Here is a 6,021-nt window from a genome sequence, read left to right as displayed (position 1 = left end):
AAGGAATTTCTATGCTTTTAATTGTACATGGAATATCTTTGTGTTTTTGTTGAGTTGTGTTGTTCAAACTGTGTGGCGTGATACAACTTGATGGTAAACCTTGACAGAAACCGTATTCTGCATACGGTTCGTGCTATATCCAAAATATTTCGGATACATCCAGCTTAGAGAATACTGATGAAGTGCAATGTTGTCCAAACTGTGTGCCTCGTCACACTAATGTGCCTCAAAACCGTATCCCATATGTCGCGTGCTCTTTAGTTCAAGTAATATCACCTAGATGTACCATAGCACAAAAAAGTTTACACAACACTGACTCTACAGAATAGACAGCTTCGAAATGGAAAACTAAATTAAATTTTAATGATTAATTATTTCGAGTATATCCATTACAATTCATTTTACATCCAATACAGTAATTATTCGCTCCATGCGTATTCATTTGAATTTAGAAAAAGGTGAAGAAAGGAATTAAATTTCAATTAAATCTCCCATGGTGTATTAGCGGATACACGAAATTAATGTTATCGCTTTTCATTTGAGTCATTCGATTGGGTCGATGAGTTTTCAGCTGTACTTAATAGTTTATCCAGACAGATCGACGTTACTCTGGATTGGCTTATAAATAATATCTTAAATGACCAGATGACCAGATAGCAAACTTACTCGATATGTTCCCCGATCAGCACATATTGAAATGTTGGTTTGAAAGCGTCAAGGTGGTAGAAAACAACCAAATTTGCTAAATAGCTGCAACTTGATTCTAAGTGAATTCCAACTGGAAAATCTGAAATTCTCAACAGTTAAACATCTGGTCAGCATTTCCTTCCAATCAATACTTATTCTCTCCAGTAAGTTGACATCTACCAAATAAGCACAACCAGTTCCTAAAGTGATACAAATAACTGGATGCACTTCATTTTTTTAAGAATCAATAAAATTACTTAATGAATTGATTTTGATGACTGAGCTCAAAAATGACTGGAATCCAGTCTTAATTTACAAAAATGATTTAAATTAACAAACTCAAAAATGTCAATTTAAACTGTCGGTCCAAAAAATTTACTGTTACGCTGGATTAAAGAATTTTTATAATTAAACCAAAAAATAAAGTCATGTTGCAGCAACAGAAGATGATTGGTTAAGAATGATTCAATCTTGAACAGAATATGGACAATTAATTTGTGATGCCTAATGTCAGAGGAAGGGAGTAAAATCACTTCAAACTGTCAACATCATTTATGAATGATCCCTACTAGGAATTTCAAGCATGTAAAATGACAATAAATTTAATAAAATCAATCTAGATTCTGCCTTTTTGTTTAAGATTACTGTCAATTGCGGTTGGAACTATTCGATGTCCTAACAAATGCAATGCTTGCATAGTCGCCAACCAATAAGGCGCTACAAAATAGTGTGTTGCCAATAATTTTTGGAAATGACATGAACCATATATCATGTGCGGTTTACCACCACTGGTCTATTTACCATATCTAAGAGATTACAAACATTGCCATTAGCCGGGATCACCTTATAGCATTTTCTGGTAATGATCCTGATAAGAATATAAAAGAATAATCTTCAAAGGCATTTTTTCGAAAGAGATTTTATTAAAGTTCCTCAATTTAAATATTTCAATAAATAGACATTAAGAAATAATTCCACAGATAAGGTAAAGTTAGGTAATTTTGATATTTTTAAATTCCTTTAATTGCAGTGGCAAGCGATTGATAAGCCGTACCGACACCAGGGAAACCATTTGCAGTATAAAGTGCACCAATTGCTGCACTGAAGGCCGACAACGATTGTATCAAAGTGTTTAGTTTTGAATTAGCAGCGAGATTTTGTGCTATTGTTGCTGCATTTATTGTATTAATTTGATTGAGTTGCGTCCTTATGTTATTAATTGCTCCTTGATTTGCTAATATTTGAGATGTTGCTATGTCGTTAGCACTTGTAAGGACAGCCAATTTATTTTGTAAATTCCCAAGAATCAATGGAAATTCTGTGGAAATTAGTAAATTTTTAGTAATTATTTTTTCTATTTTAAATGCTTTAATTACCTCTGTCCAAGCCACTGAAACCTGCAGACACACAAGCCATCATCACAGCAACGAAAATACACTGAATCAACCTCATTTTGAAATTTTTTTTAAATTTTTTCAATTTACAAGAGTAACAAAGTCACTTGTTTAAATACCTTGAACGACTGAATCCGAATATCGTTCTGATGCACTTTTATATACCAAATACAAAAATAACATAAGAAACGGGAATGTGTCAATTTAAGCATAAATAATTACACTGCCAAAACTTATTCCGTTATATTGGATTAAATATCTTAAATTTTAAAATTAAAATATTTGCGCGTGAAGCATTGAAATGAAAAGAAAACACGATTGAGAAATATGCAGTGCTATAGCAATAATATTTCAAAGATTAAAGAATGACGTTAATATAATAAGAATAATTTGAATCTGAAGGAGGTGGGCATGTACATGATAATAAAAGGTCGTTCACTTTGGGTTCATTTACTTGTTTAGTCACGCAAATTTTCGGTCATTTTTTATTTCTTGTTGCAAAATTTTACGAAGTCACAGACATCAACTCCTCTCTAAATCGAACAGCTACTTACAAGATCTCATATTTTGACATATACAACACACATAGATCTAGTCATTCAGATAGAATCAGATACAATGATAAAAGCTGTGTAATCAGCACTGGATAAAGATGCAAGGTTTAAGTGTACTTTTTGTCACACTCCCTAACAATCCCCAGTAACTCAGAGGCAGGATCATGTGGCCGGCAATCGAAGTACATGGGTTCGAGTCCCACTTAAACTATGTTGTTAGTAACGTTTTTTTAATGTTTTTAGAAGTTGTAAGGTTCCGAAAAAAGTTTGTTCTAAATAGTTCCTTACTTCATCAACGACATTAAAAATCCATGTGGTACCCGTCCTATGGGCATTGTGGGATACCTTGGAATTCAAAGGCAAATTTTTTTTTTCAACAGTAGAAGCTCTAAATAGTAAGATGAGAACCAATGATTACATATAAAAATTCTTATTCAAGCAGATGATGAAGATGCAAAAGCACTAATATCCTGGATTAGCCTGTAACGTACATGGGTGTATTCAGGGAGGGGGAAAGGGAGGAGAGGATCAAAACCCCTTTCAACATTCAACTGTTTTTTTTTTTTAAATTTTGAAGTACTTATTTTAAAAGTCTTCATTTTTAAATTATTAGCCGTAATGTGCATCAATAAATAAAATTTGCATGCAATAAATAAACCTTACACGCATATCGAATAATTCTGACATGTATTAATGTCGTCCAATATTTGATCAAAAATGACAAAAAACAAGTTTTTTTAAAAACATACTTAGTGCTATCCTCCTTATTCTTTTCTCTTATTTTTCAAATTATACTCATTTTTTTTTAAATCTCCGTTGGCGTGTCGTCCACATTCCTTAATCTTGTTTTCTTCATCTGCACGTAGCTCCACACGAGGATATTCTCTTTGTTAATTTTTAAAATATTTAATTCAAGTATAACGGGATAAATATTTTTGGAGTGCCATTTTTTATGCTTAAATTGACACTTGGCCGTTTCTTGAGTTTTGAATATTTTGGTATAAAAGAGCATCATGCAGATTGCAGCATAGTTAGTCGTTCACTTACGTTCAATCAGAAACCATTAAAAATATTTTAAACTAAAATCATCATGAAGTACATCCAATTAATTTGCATTGTCTCAATTGCTTCATTCGCATCAGCTCAACATGAAGGCAAAGGATTATTGCTGAATAAAGATGGAGGTAAACACTTTTTTTATTGACTTAAAACTTTAGTTTTGTACTAATTTCTATTGTATCATTACAGACCATGCAGCCGTTCTTGCGAACCTTAATTCTCAACTAAATGCTCTCCAGACACAAGTCACTACTAATGCTAATACATTGGCCGCTTCTAATGGTCAAATTGCAACTCTTAATACTGACATTGGTAAGGCAATGACTGCATCAACTGCTGCCGCGGCAGCCAGCGCAGCCGTATTAGCAAGACTCAATACCTTAATATCAACATTGATTACACAAGAAAATGGTATCTTGGCTGCCATGAATGCTGCTGGTCTTCCTGTAACTACAATATCACCAGCTCAAACAGCTTTGATAGCCGCTCTTAGTGCTTTGTAATAAGGAACATTGAGAATTGTCTTGTGATTTTTAAGTGAATCAGTTCGCTTAGAAGTTTTAACAGTTTTGCGTTACTCTACTCTTTTTTGGTCAATCATTTCAACTGGCACTTCCGTATACTTAGTATTTATTTATATTTAAATAAATTTTCAAAGAAAAATAATAAAAATTGTTAACTTTTCATCTTGGAAGATAAATTTGTTTAATTCGATAGGTAGTCATAGATAGTCAGCCACACTATGATGATGTGACAATTCTAGTCAATCCATTAAGTCCCACACACATTCTTAATTATTTGACACTTTATTAATTCAAAATTTATCCAATTTTAATAAATCACAAAGCACAATGACTTGCATTAATTAACCTAAATGTCATTACTTAAAGATCGTTGGTCGCTCAACCTCAATTATCATCCCATACCGTACTCAATTCCATTCACTTTAATTATTCGAAGGGATTCTATTAAGTAGTAACACTAATGTGATATTTTAGAAACAATAGCTGCATCATTTATCATTTAATTTCCATTCATGTTCAATGAAGAATAAACAGACACAAGTTTCAACTTGCCATTAACAACTACATACTCATGATGATATTTTTTATTTGAAAATTTAATTGATAATTTTAATATGAATCATTGAGAATAAGATGTAGGAGCTTTTTGATACTTTGGAGCTTAATGTTTGTGATTTTAATGTCTTCTACAGAGTAGAGTTGAAGATATTTTATTGTAATTAGAGGCTGTTCACTTATTAGGTTATGTAACCCTCGGGGGGATATCCAGGCATCCAGTGAGCGTCTATATGGGTGTCTAGCCTATCTCAAACAATTTAATTGGCGGTTCAAATCAGAGTTGGGAGGATTTCAATGTGGAGGCACCTACGCTGGAGTCCGGACTCCATTAGAGGCAACTTCAATTTTTTAGGGAACCGATTCCATAGTGGTGGCGCCTTTTTCGACTTTTGGAGTCTGGACTCCCTGGTTAAGATCCCAAAGCCTTTATATAAAATTAAAGGCTTTGAAAACATTCAATACTAGGCCAAGTCAGCGATGTATAGTAAATACAGAATGCATATCGACATTCAAATCACTGCATTATATCACTTGAGCATGTATTAACCGTAGAAAATCTGAGGATAGACTGCATCACCCTACAAAATTCTAAAGAATTGCATCAAATGACATAAAATAACCAAACCTGAATGTACAATAACCAAACTCAAATATTAGCTTAATGTAAAACAAAAGCAAGTACAAGAAGACGAAGACTTCACTTGACATCATGTGTACAAATTCGCATTGTTTAATTTTCTCACCCCGAAGGCATTTTATCATATTTTACAAGTACGGGGATTGTGTCATGTCATGTAATTCCGATGTGTTTATGAAAAAAAAGTATTTGATTAAATCGTAACATAACTCATGCATTGTGAGTGGCTGCAAAAGTTATGATAAACATACATTCAAGCGTCATCTTGTCACTTTTTGTGGTTAGTTTGCGGAAAGTTGTGTGCTGGTTGTGTAATGAAAAATGGCGGGAAACATTACATGAGTAGCAATTAAATTGAATATTTGAAGCATAAAGGCTTATTTGAGGTTTAAAATAGCATCAAGTCAGCAAATGTCTAATCCTACTGTATATCCATGTAGTTTTGTAATCACCACAAAAATATTTACGGAGATAAATTACAGAAAAAAGTGAGAATTTATAAAAGTCACAAACAGAAGCTCCTTCCTACTTACCTTTCCTTCCTTAAAAATGTAAAGCATTCTCAATGTTTACATTAAATAAATGTTCTGATGCAGAAAGCGAGCTTT

This window comes from Chironomus tepperi, unplaced genomic scaffold, assembly GCF_022539635.2.
Source record: "Chironomus tepperi strain 1889 unplaced genomic scaffold, CSIRO-AGI_Ctep_v1 contig_298, whole genome shotgun sequence".
In the NCBI taxonomy this organism is placed as follows: domain Eukaryota; kingdom Metazoa; phylum Arthropoda; class Insecta; order Diptera; family Chironomidae; genus Chironomus; species Chironomus tepperi.
The sequence above is the reverse complement of the archived record's forward strand: the minus strand, read 5'-3'. Positions refer to the sequence as shown.